Source organism: Rhea pennata, chromosome 16 (assembly GCF_028389875.1).
Source record: "Rhea pennata isolate bPtePen1 chromosome 16, bPtePen1.pri, whole genome shotgun sequence".
NCBI lineage: Eukaryota > Metazoa > Chordata > Aves > Rheiformes > Rheidae > Rhea > Rhea pennata.
In genome coordinates, this window is record NC_084678.1 from 466,709 (window position 1) to 479,884 (window position 13,176).

Here is a 13,176-nt window from a genome sequence, read left to right on the forward strand (position 1 = left end):
CAGTAAGAAGTGGGAGATGCTTTGGTGAGCAGCACCATTAAACATGAAAAACAGCTCCATTTCCCTACTGTATCTCCAGTTCTCCCCTCTCTGCCCCTCTGCCACACTCTCCTCTCCTTGCCCATCTCTCTGTCCCTCTCTTTTGCATCTCCTACATCGTTTCTCCTCTGCTGTACTCCTCCAACTCCATATCTCTCTTCCCCAGCCTTCCAGCTGCACTCCTTTTTTCTAGTCTCCCTCTTTATTCTCATTCCTTCCTGCACTTTTTTTTTTTGATTCAGCAACAAGCAATTTCCATTTGAATTGCTTTCCTGACTCCATCTAGGACAAGAGCTGAGCCAGGGCACTGCATCCTGTCCCAGGCCTGCATTCATTAGTGTCACGTGGACGGCACTGGCTGTCACCAGCAAGCCCACTCTGTATTCATGGCAGTGTGCTCCCCAGGTGTCTGGTTAATGTGTGCTAAGCATGGATTACAGTATACACAGCACTCTAGTCTGCATGCAGACAGAAAGTGATGGTGAGTCCCACCTGGAGACAGACTGAGTGCTTCCTGTTGGCATCCCAAGGGGATAAAAAAATACTCCCTACTCCCTAGCCCCTTATTTCCATGAGATATACTGAGTTTGCAAGCTGCATTTCTGAGGATTCAAAGGCATGCCTATTTATGCTGTCTCTGCCCATCTTTTCTTGTGGGCTAACCTGCAAACTCTGCTGCCAATTTCAGGCAACGCAATGATGGAGCGAGTCAAAGACAGGAGACCAGTGTGGTAAGAAGGAGCAGCTGCCTGGAGGACCAAGATCCATGCAAGAACTGCTTTGCAACAGTAGCAATCAGATAGTCTTTCTATCAGTCTGCATGTGCAGAGCTAGCCCCAGCTTGGCTGCTTTTGAAGTAGCATTTCTGGCTCAGGTATGTCCTCAGCCTCACACAGGCCCAGGTATTAGCCACCAGCATCTCACAAGGTCAAGTCCTTCCCAAGGAAGGGCCTTCTCCACCCCACTGCTGCTCAGCTGGGTGCTGACGTGTTTAGCTCAGTTGGTTAGAGCGTGGTGCTGCTAATGCCGAGGTTGCTAGTTCAATCCCTGTATGGGCTATGCTGAGGGTTGGACTAGATGATTTCTAGAGGTCCCTTCCAACTTTACCATTCTGTGATTCTATGAGGACAGAGATTCTTTGGGGCTGACCTGCCCTTTTCTGCATTTTCTCAGGTCTGATGAGTGCCCTGCTGTGGTTTGTCTGCAGCCTTTAAATTTCTTGTGTTTTTCATCGCTGTTGCATAGTCCAGACTGAAGCAGTCTGTGTATTTCTTGGAGAGCATGTCACCAGACTCAGAGGGCTCTGTGCTCCTAGAGCCATCCTCTTCTTTTCAGTTAAGCATTGCAGAGGCTATTTTTCTACCAGCAGCAGCACTTCAGTGTGAGGGCTTTGGTGGAGCCACCCTGCAGAAACACCTGCCTTGCCTGTTTCCGTAGCGCACGTGAGATGTGATGACAGCGTAGGAAGGCATTGCTGAGCTCTTCTCTGCTCTGCTCAGCTATGTGCTCAGCCCCACCAAGCCTGTACCAAAGCAGAGGCAAAATGTGCCTTGTCTCTTCCTCCTCCAGCCTCTCCATAGCCAGGCTTTTAGGCTGAGATGTGTGTATCCCTGTGCTTGCACACACAAATGCCCACCTAGCACACACACATACATGCATTTAAAGGTGGCCAGGGCTTTCTGTACTTGGTTAGGTCACGCAGCATTGCAAGCTTTCTTGCAACTGTCTGAATGCCTTTCCCATTTGGACTTGCTCCAAGTGGCTCTGGAGCTCCAGGTGTGCTGCAGCGCAAGCAGGTTCACTGCCTGCCATGATACCTGATGCTGTACCCATACAACCTCCTGCCAAGACAAATGGTCAAGGTGGGCAGACCACAGAGTGTTCTTTGCCTTAGTGCTGATGGATTTGCAAGCAGCTGCCCTGCATTAATAAGATGGAGCTGGCAGTGTGCTGAAGCAGCCCAGGGCCTGCATGGTGAATAGTTTCCAGGCTACTTTGGGTTTCCAGCTCCAGGAAGCCACAAACCATGTGTTTTGGGGGTGTAATGCCACCATTAATTCACTTCTGCCACATCAACACATGCAAGCATCCATCACGAACCAGACCCCATTGTGTGAGGGGCCATCAGACCCACTAGGGTGGCTCTTCTGCCTTCCCTATTCTCTTTGGGGCCTTTGGCCAGGGGTCCCCAGCTCCTTCCCCATGGCCTCTGTGCCCCCTCCTCTTGCACAGGGAAGCTTAGGGATTTGCTGGGGTGATTTTGGGTGCTCACAGGTGAAGTGCAGAGAGGCCCGCCAGGGAAGTGGGTAAGATTAATGAATCCTTTCCTCTCCCCCTTCCCCTGCCACTCACACTTACCCATGGGGAAAGATCTCACAAATCTCTGTCTGGAGCTCCATCACACCTCCCTGCTGCATCCTCTGGCAGTGAGATAACCTGATCCAAGCCCTCGCACAGGTCTCTTGTGGCCAGCTGCTCCTACCTCAGTGCTCGATCCCTCTAGGAATGCTGCAAGAAGGAAGCACTACAGGGATATGGGTCCCTGTGGTTTTGTGAATTTGTTTAATACCCAGCCTATTTTGAAGCTGCAAGGGGTTTGAATGCTGTCTATGGCTATACAGGGGGCAGTGGGGTCTCATTTAGCTCCCTCCCAGCAGGGCTGTGGGATGCTGTGCTGATCTGAGTATCCTACTTTATTGCCTGGCTCAGCTCTGGGGGTGCTGCTTGCTCTTCACTGCCAACCTCTTCTATGGAGAGATAGGAAATCCCACCCTGTGGGTTACCTCTCTGCTGATAGGAAGGGGCCCAGTTGTGAAAGCCCCTGAGACCAAGCCACAGTTCTGCCCCCAGGCCTATGTCCTCTGGGGTCGTTTTGGCTAGGAGGCATGTGACATCCTCAAGCAGATTTTGGGAGGGGGACATGGCTGCCCACCCTCCCCACCTTCCTCTCTCTTCTCTTGGGACTCATTTGGGTGCTCAGCCTCATGGAGCTCTGCCTGTCTGCTTTGTAATCTCACAGTCAGCCCAGCCTAATTAAGATTTATTATCTCCCTGGCACCAGGCACACAAATGTGCAAATGGCCTCCAGCCTCATAGGATATTTCTTTTTCTCCCTGTTGGGTGCTGGTTAACGGTTAACTTTCAGAAGTTTTCCTCCTGGCAAACAGGGAGCCCTGTGACATTTTCTTTAACCCCTTGATGTCCTCTTGGGCTGATTGGTTTCTAGTGAACGTCTTTCTATGCCAGGTAGAACCCATGCCCACTTTGCAGATGTCTCTGTGCTGGTGTGACTGGAAGCAGATGGTGGCAATAGGCACAGGATCAGCGTGGCCTATAGGACAAGCCAACCACAGTCACCAGCAGCAAGACACAGAAGAGAGTTTGGAGAGGATTTGAATTTACTTAGAAAATATAGAAGGTCAGTCTAACAGCAGGATACAGAAGCAGCTGAGTATTTTATGGCCACGTAGTTACCTGGCTGTTTGCCATCAGGAAGAGAGACAGCACCAGGAGGGGTTGTGGGGCCCTGGCCCCTCCAACATGTAGCTGTATCCATTAGGTGAGCCCCACGCAGGTGTTCTTGCTCTAGGGATCTACCAGGGATGTGTGCTCCCAGCACATGTCTGGCTCTGTGCCCTGCTGTGCTCATGGGATGGTGCCATCCCAGCATATGACCAGGGCAGGGGGAAGGGGATGGGCAGCTGGCTAGATGCACTGTGCTGAGGGCCTGGATTCCGTCTCTGAGCTGTCGCATGCATCACAACTTCACATGACTGAGGGGTGGCAGAGCCTGGCAGACAAGAAACTTCCCTAGTACAGCTGACTTCTGAGCTTTGTGTCACCATGTCTCTTGGACAAATTTTTCTCTGCACTTCCATTCCCATCTGCAATGTGGGGAAGATCTTTCCTTCTCCTCTCAACAGTCATTGAGATGGATGACTGTAATGGCCTCTGTGAGTGACTGGGACCTCAGAGTCTGCATAATTCAGGGTAAGTCCTTAAGTCCTTGTTGCGCTATAAATCAAATTTCTGCTCTTCCCCTGCTACAGGAGCAGTGCAGGTGGGAAAAGGATTGGCTTGCTGATGTACTCAGGGAAGCCTTAAACCCTTTACCAGAAAAATGTGTGAGACAGCCACAGTGCGCTGATAGTTTGTGCTAAGGAATCAGCAGCTGGGAGCTCCCTGATGGCTATGGACTTCAGCTCCCTTCTAATGGGAGAAAAGAATGGGTGCATGAATTACCACTTACTCTCTCTAAAAAGCAGTAGTCTTGCCCAGAACTTTATATATTTGAAAGAAAAAGAGGTTCACAGTTATTACCAGTGCCTCCATTTTACCACAGGGGGAAAATATTTTGCAGTCTTGTTTGTGTTTCACTCCTGGCCCTTCACAAACCATCAGCACCAGCTAGACTTAGACAGTATGAACAGAGCAATTGGAGCTACTCTTTGGTGGACAGCAGCATGGCAAAATGCCTCATTCCTTCACTCAGGGTGGCACATACTATTTTTTGACAGGTATGCTAAAATATCACTTCATTTCCATTCTCTCTGCCATGATGGAGAGAACAAACAAGCAGAGGTTTTGTGCTTGGATTGTTAAATTTTCATGGCAATTTAGCAAGGATGGTTGAGAGTCATTTTCCAGCTAATTTCAGTTCCTTTGCTCTGCTCCTGAGCTGCAGGGCCTGGGCTGCAAATGTGACAGCAGGGAGCTGTTTGCTGCTTAGTGTCTTGTCATGGAGTAAAGCTGACCTGAGAAACGTTGTTATCAGCTTTCAGTAAGAAATCATGATGTTAACTGTGGTCCTAAAATCTTTCCCTAATAGAAATGATCATCTTACATTTATCCCAGCAATTACAGCAACAGATAGCTCATGCAGCTAGAGAACATGCACATTCTGCAGGAAAAAGAGACCACATATTTACATGGATAACGAGAATTAATGTTAATTTGTGTTTTTGAAGGTAATTCTTCCTTTGGAGATTATCTAGCTTTTAGAAGTTGGCACTCATTCTCCCATGAGATAGGATCTCCCACATCTGCCTGATGGGTGGATGTCTTGCCAGTCCCTCTGATGCATCTGGCTTTTGTCATTGTAGGAACCAGGAGGCAGGTCTGGTCCAGTGCCAGGGTGGATTTGTATTGAAGGTCTGATATTTTAATTGGTATTTTTGAGGATGTCTGCAAGGGGCTTTTACCAGTACATGCCCATTCCTATGCATCAGGTCTAGGTGGGCCCCTGGATCCCAGCCTACGCTTGATCCCCAAGTCCTCCTGATTTGTGGCTGTGTACGATATGAGCTACTAAGCCATCATGATGTGTGTGTCAGGGTGTGATTTTTTTGCTCATAGACACTGGCAGCACACATTTCAGATCTAGCACGTGTAGCTCAAAGGCTCAGCAGGGAACACGGACAGAGCATGTATGGCTCCACAGTGGGGATGCTGGAGCTGCTGCCGGGGAGCTTGTGTTTCAGGAACACAGAGAGATCTGCAGAGCTTTTGCAAGGCATTTTCCAACATGTTTTGCAGCACTGGCTAAAGAGCTTTCCAGCCTGTTCCAGCCCTTACAGCACTGCAAAACACAGTCCTTGAATCAAGACAGCTTACTGTCTGCTTTCCGTATCACCAGCCATTAACCTTTCTCTTCTTCCCAAATAAATTAATGTGTCTGCAGGGCTTTTGGAGCTGGTGAGCAAGCCCAGCCAGTGCTGACAAATGGGCTGGGAAAGCAAAAAGCCAGGTGGTACTGTAGAAGAGTGTGGCAGCCTGAATTCTCCGAATCTCACCTGGCCACTGGGTGATTTATCAGCTTGAAGGATCAGTGCCTACAACCGAGCAGATGTGGCTGCCCATAAAAGTGCCTGGGCTGCCATCCCTGGCACATATGAAGGGCTGGTATTGGTGCCTCTGATGCCCAGGTGGACAAAGTGGCAAAGGCTGAGAATGGGTTTTATGTGCAAGCCACCATGGGAGAGCTCCAAAGCTAAGGGGGCAGGATGGATTTCCCAGTGCTCCCACAAACCAAAACAGCTGGTTTATGCAAAGCAGAAATCATTAACATTTCTGTGTTGACACTTCTGTCTGGCCCAGCTCTCATGCTTAACAACCTCAATTTTAGACAGCATGTTAGGACTGACTGACCAATCAGACTGATCTGAGGACACAGTACCCAGCATGGACCCAGGGAGCCTTGTATGCTGCAAGGCCTAGAGGACTGCAGAGGTTCTGGGGATGAAGGTGACAGATTCCAGGCTTTTGCACTTTCTTGCACTTCTGAGTGGTTGCAGTGGCCTGGTAAGGATTTGTTCTTGATAGTGTCCCACAAGCAGATATTATCAGGGATGGACTGAACAGAGCCAGACACTGTCTTCACAGAGGACTGTGTTGGCTGCTTCAGACAAGCAGGGCTTCTCTGTGCACAGCTCCACAGAAGAGCATAGGGATTGCCAGCTATCCGCTGGAGAGCCTGAGATGTGGGTACTGTTCAGTTCTCTGCTCTGCAAAGCATCTCTCATTCACTATACTCTCTCCCACATACTGTGGCCACATACCCTTTGGGGGCCTACCTGTGACCACTAGATATGTCTGTAGCCTCAGAGCAAAACTACCTTGTGAGTGCCCTGTATCATCTTCAGCAGAAAATCTGCTAGCTCTATCCACTTGCAAAGGCCACAAAGTTTAGCCTGATCTTGCTGGTCTTGTTGGCTTTGCATGAGACATACCCAACGTATAGATTAGGTCCCCCTGGACCTGGCTGGCCATTGGCACTGGGGATGCCCAGCCCTCCTCACAGTGGAAAAAAGAGAGAAAGCATGCTGAAAAGCATCCAGTTGCCACCTGCCAGCACTGACAGGTGGTCCTGACAGCATCTGGGTGCCATGGCAGCTTTACATCTTGGCTAGGCTCGCTATCCAGCTCTAGCATCTGAGAAGAGAGATCAGAAAGGGCCGGATCCAGACAAGTGCTGAGTATCTGCATCTCTCCTTCAAACCAGCTAACTGGAGCATGCACCCTAGTCCAGGGCCACTGTTACTGCTGCCAGCACTGGTGGTCACCAGGCCCTCACCAAAGGCATTTGAAGAAGGACCAGGGAGCAAGAAAGGCTTCTCCTGTACCTCCTTGCCCTGCCTGCACACACCTCTGCTTATCCTCCCCCATGCCAAGGATGAACGCAGTAGCATCAGCCTTTTTGCTCCTTCCAAAAGTGTGCTTTGGATGGGAACCCCCTGATGGGATGAAACCTCTTTGGCTCCAGTCCTTCCACCCTCCACCTTCCTTCCAGCCCTGGGAATTAGCTTTCCAAAGCATGTCTCTGACATCTGCTCGAATGTGCTGCTGGTGATGGGAATCCCCCGGCTGAGGCCAATCTCCACTCAGGAAGCAGGGTTTTGCTCTAGCTCAGCAGGTGCAGCAAATGCTGAGGACACCTGGCCACAGTGGCCTTGGTTCTGTACAGGGCAGGGATGTAGGGGGCCAAGAGAGATTGCAGGTGCTGTGGGATGCTCTGGCTTGGGAGACACATCCCAGGCTATGCAGATTTGGCACATGGGACAAGCTGCCCCATGAGTCTGATCCCTCCTCTTGACTTTTGATCCTGTTATCCAGCTTCAGTCAAAGCTGGCAGAGCGCTGGAGGTCTCAGTAGGATGAAGTTCATAGAAATGTCTTGAAAACAGGGTAGAAGAGAGAGTATGTGAGTGATCCCTCTGCAAGAAAGGTGGTGGCATGTACTCAAGACTTATTAGACACCAGTAAAACCACTTGGGAACAGCCCTGTACACCCAAATCCTCTGCTAATGGCAGGTCCTCTGCCACTGCTGATGGATGACATGGGAAAACAGTGGGATGTGGGAGCTGCAGGTTCTGGAGACTGTTAGGAGAAACAGTCCAAGAATTGTGAGGGTACAGTGGGGAACTAAGCCTCAGCCCTGACCCTATGCATGAAAATATTCCCATGTCCCTGAGTTGGCTCAGGAGAGTCAGCAAGTGCAGGCCTGGAGCACAGAAAGACTTGCAATGAGCTTGTGACCAATGAAGTATCCTTCTAACTGGATCAGAAAATGCCTTGTTGTAGCTGCAAGCACGGGCCTCAATCTTATGTGGCTGTGAGAGGCTCCTGTTGAGTGCTGAATGCCCTTGGCAGGGGTTGGTTGTGCACAGCCCTTTTTTTCCCCAGATATAATTGGTAATCTCATATGTAATGAGAAATAACAAGGCTAGGATCTTGTTTCGTGTAAGAAACCTGGGCCAAGCAAATTGGCTGTGGAGTCCTTTGCAGTCCTTTTGTGGAATGCAGGGAGACGAGCACTTGAAGCCCTGCAACCCCACGAAGAGGCTGCCTGGTGCAAGCCTGTCCCATGGTTCCTGTGCCCTTAGTGGCATGGCAGGGAGAAGCTCACACTAGGAGTTGCTATGGAGGGTGATAAGAGTCCAGGGAGGCAGAAATTCAGGACAAAACAGAATTTGATTCCTCAGCCCTGGTTTCTCTCATTGCCTCAGTTGTATGCAGGCTCTGGTCCAGTCCACACACTGCCCTCCCACACCCAAAGGCATCAGTGGGTACAAGAGCCACAAGCCTCACTGGGGCATTAGCTGCTAATCCTCCAGTGGAAGAGTCGGCTGTAATCTAGCAGTATTTTCTCAGGCTTTTCTTATTAACTTCTCTCAGACTGCCAGATGCTACTGACCACCATGTCCGATGGGGATGGACTGTCCTCTCCATGCATTTCCCAGCCATTTCATAGGGTAAAGTGCACCATAGTGGGAAGCTTTCAGGCCAACTGGGTTATGCTGGGTCTCAGTTCAGAGAAGCCCCCCAGGCTGGCTCATCCTTGGCAATCAGAGAGGTTGGACCATTGGGGAGCCAGCCCTGAGTGACAGAAGAGGAAAAGTACGAGACAGAAGCGGTGGCTTCCCTGTTTAGTGAGGCTGCAGAGGGTTCTGGCTTCTGGCACTAAGCGACTTCCTAAAATAGCATCAATGGCCCAGCTTTCTCCCTGAGTCTTCATGGAAATTCATGGTCTCCTTCCAATATAGGAAAGCAGAACTTGGCTGTGAAAATCAAGAGAAGGTGGCCCCAGGAATAAGAAGACAATAGCTTTCTTAGTGGAAAGGAAAAGACAATTAGCTGCTTGGTAGGGAGTCCTGTTCTCTGGGCAGAACACTTACCCCTGTGCAATGGGCCAAGGCTTTCCTGCTGCCCACGGGCACTGGTAGCAGCCAGGACAGTAGGAAAGCTGGCTGTAGAGAGTGCTGCATGGGGCCAGGCAGGCCTGAAGAATGGGATGCAGGAGCCCTCCCTTGCTTTGGAGAATCTCTCTCCTACATACCCACTCTTCTGGGCTTCCTCTAGTTTGTGGTGGGCCAAAACAGGCTGCAGTCTGTGCGGAGACTGCTTATCACACCCTTACCGGGGACAGAGGCATTGCACTTTCCTTAGCTGTGTTTGTGCCTGATTTCTCCTGTGCAGATCTTTTTCTACCAGCCCATGGCCTCTTGTGTGCTCTCCACCTTTCAAGACTTGCTCCAGTATCCATGGACCACTTCTCTACTGCTATTGTGCATCACCTGAGGTGCCTCTCTCCACCACAGGCCAGAGACAGGCTAGTGCTCAATGTCTTGTGCTTTTTACTGTCATTTTGACAGGCTTTTAGTGCTGCCAGCACAAACCCTCTGTGCTGTCTGTATCTGCCAAATAAAGAACAGTGCGAGAGATGGCCTCACCGGCTGCTAGCCCCAACCAGACAGCCAGGCAAGTGGGTTCTGTCAGCTGGCTTGGCTTGGGCCTGCCCAGTGTGAAGTGGCAGGGGGAGACACTCTAACTGATGGCCCTGCTTCCATAGTACAGGATAAGCCCAGCCTGCTGAGCAGCCTGTCTAAGGGCAAAGAAAGGATCTGCCATGCCACCCAGCACCAGTGAGCCAAGTGTCTTTTTCCAGGGAGAGTGGCCTGACCTCTAGGACCAACAGTCTAAACATATGTCATCTACATATATGATGATACAAGTATGCCATGTGTTTAGCAGAATGCACAGGGGTCCAGGGCTCTGTGCTGGTGGTGTTGACCACACAGCTGCAGCAACAAGGTCTCTCTTCATCCTCTGGCCCTTTACGCAGTGTGAAGCAAGCATATGGGCTCTGACTTCTGCCTCTTCAGGAGCATGTGTGTGCACATGCAGTCACCCCTGGGGGGGATAGTGATGTGCTGAGGAGAGACTGTCTGCTGCCAGTCCTGCCAGAGAGAAGGCAAAGCACAATGACAGGCAGATCTTCCAGGGTCCCCAGAAGTCAGTATGGAGGAGCTGGCATCACTCAAAGGGAAAGCACGTATCTTAGTATCTTCTCTCTTCCCTATGCACATTTGCTCCTGCCTATGTTCCTGCTGCCTGTGACCAGGACCTGGCAAAATCTGCCCTGCCCACCATGTGCTCTGCGCTTCAGGTCCAGGCTGAAGAGGATCAGGTGGTACCTTGTGGAGATACTGCTGGAGCAGCCATGATGGGAGCAGATTAATTAGAAATACATCCTCTCCTTCTCCCCAAAAGAAACTTGGGCTCTATCTAATCTAATCTTATCTACGTAATCTCACTCTGCTATGGCAACCTTCACAGCACAAGGGCTGTAAGCAGCTTAGTGCCTCTCCTGGAAAACAGGATGAATCTTGAGTCTTCTCCATGGGGATCAAACAAGCAGAAAGCTCAGGAGGCCTGCTGAAGTGCTTGCTGGTAAAAAGGCTTCCTTTGCCAACAGGTTTCTGGATGCTGATGCAGATTGCACTGCCGTTCTCCTCAAAGACCTCCACAGTGCTCTACCCAGGGTTTTCCAATGCCTACCACCTGTTGATGACCAGCAGTGTGATTGTGGTTATTGGAGAAATGTGGGAAATCTGGCCCTCTTTATTCAGGGAAGATGGGACCCTCCCACTACACTTTGAGCACTGAGCTCCAAGGTTTGAGCTGCTAATCAATGCAAAGTCTCTGGGTTAATTTATGGCATGTACACTGGGATCTTTGGAGGTAGATGGGAATTATACGAATGCTGCACCCAAGCCCATAAGCTGATACCCAGACTTCAGTCCAGACTGTTTAGGACCAAATGTGGCTTCAGCAGAGGTTTTGAAAGCTGCTCAGCCCTCCCCATGTGCTGATCCCAGGACTAAATCCTTCTTGATTGTCCCTGGCAATTTGTTGCAGAATAGCTCTCACAAGAAAGCTGGTAAGATTGAGTGGCAGTCCGAGCGGCAAGTTTTCATGAATCCTTAATTCAGAGATGTCAGAAAACATCCCAGGAAAATACTGACAGTAACTATGGGGTATGCTAATTGCTTTGAAGATAGTGGAGAGAAGCCTCTGCTCCTTGTGACCCACATCCCTAGAAAAACTTCCCTGTTCCTCTGCAGCACCAGGGAAGAAGCTTGTGCCCAACTCTTAGCTAACTTCAGCCCAAGTCTGGAGCAGAGACTCATAGGAATCTTTGGTAAAGGAAGCATCATTCTCTCTGTGGCCATCCTGAATGAAACTTGAGTCACAAATGTTTCTTAAAATCACAGTAGTTTCTGACATTATATATGAAGTTCAAAGATGTTCAGAAGATGGCAGCAAGTGCAGTTAGGAAAGAAAAAACTGCCTGGCAGTGGGAGATTAAAGTACTTCAGCCTGGTGGGTCTCTCCATGAGAAAGGCCAGGGGTGCTAGTGGGGGCCGTAGGAACTGGCATGGGGAGAGGCTTGTGCATAATAGAGCGTGTTTTAAGCAGACACATGTGTAGCAAGATCAGGTGGCTGGAAATGGAAGGTACTCAAATTGTGGCTAAGATACTGTTCAAAAAAAGGAGGTTCAGATAGCCAGGTGATTATAATAGTCCCATCTGATTCGGTGCCTTTTCCATCTGTACAGGTCCTTAGCTCATTCTTGACCCTGTGAGTCCTCTTGATTTGTTTCCTGATTTTTCAGCCTTTAGGTGTCATATTTTCTGGGTTTTTTTCTGTATCCAGAAATGTTAGAAGCTGAAATTTTCACAAGATCACCTGGCTCTGAGATTTGGGACTTTGGTGGCTATAACTGCTCATCTGAGATCCAGAAGAGATGGCTTTTTGTTTTTTGGTGTCCCCTTTATGCCTGGGATTCTTAATAGAAAAATTCATACAGTCTCAAAATGTTTACATTGATAAGTAATAGCTTGGGAAGCATTAGATATTAAGCACCACAAAGTCAATTTCTTGAGCAGAAATAGCATTTTCTGCTGGTCCAATCCCCTGAGTCAGCACTCCTGCTGCAATGCAGTAATTAACATTGCACTCTCCTCTGTGGCTCCCCAAAGCAGAGCAATTTAGGACAGAGTCAAGTCCAGTGTTAAGGAGCATCCATCTAACTAGGGCAGCCAAGGGATATGGGAGCTATGTGAGAGGAACGAGATGCTTCTTTAGGACAGGTGTTAGCAGCAGGTACTCTCACATGGGTCTAACCTTCTGGGTGCGAGATTTTTAGCAGCATAGGGATTGGGTTAAGGAAGCAAACACAAATGTGTCCACTCCCCAGTTTATGCCTTATTCTTCATCTTTGCCTGCTTTCTCTTTCTTTGGTGCCAAGTGTTTCTGCTAGGTGGGTCTCAGCTGTAGCTATCTGTGGGGCAGGCTAGTGTCAGACTGATTTTATTCAATCCCTACCATTCTCAAGCTGGCAGTTAATTGAGCTGTCAGAGCCTTTCCTTTAATCAGAGCATGTCAGACCTATGCCAGGGGCTTCCCTCATGAGAACAGATACTTTCCTAACAGCCTCAGGGCAGAATGACACAGGATGCCCCATGCCCGCAGTGTGGTGAGTGAGGTCTAGGACAGAACCACAGACTTGCTAGGTTCCTGAACAGGGAACCTAGTCCTAAATGGGACTGATGCTCTCCAGGGTCTCCAGGATCACATCTAGCTACTTCATGAAAAAAGCCTAATTAACGAAGGAGAGAAACCTGCAGCTCTCTGGCCTACATAGGGTAGGACATGCACAGAGGGCAGGGGCTGCAGCTGACAGCAGAACCTGCCTGGCCCTTCCTCATTACCCTCATAATTCACACAAAAAGGAGTAATAGGTGTGGTTTGCTCTGGTTGCCAATGTTGTTTCTGTCTTTGCTGGTGGCTCCTGA

The 13,176-nt window shown here is 49.6% G+C and overlaps 1 protein-coding gene across 2 annotated transcripts in view; it reads left to right on the plus strand.

The window, feature by feature from the left end:
* The first annotated feature begins 3,883 nt into the window (after positions 1-3,883).
* EPB41L1 (erythrocyte membrane protein band 4.1 like 1) overlaps positions 3,884-13,176 on the plus strand; it is a 106,454-nt gene continuing 97,161 nt past the window's right edge. For both annotated transcript variants that reach the window (XM_062589049.1, XM_062589053.1), the window contains exon 1: positions 3,884-4,029. The gene's annotated coding sequence lies outside the window, so the exon portion shown is untranslated. The remainder of the gene's footprint in view (positions 4,030-13,176) is intronic.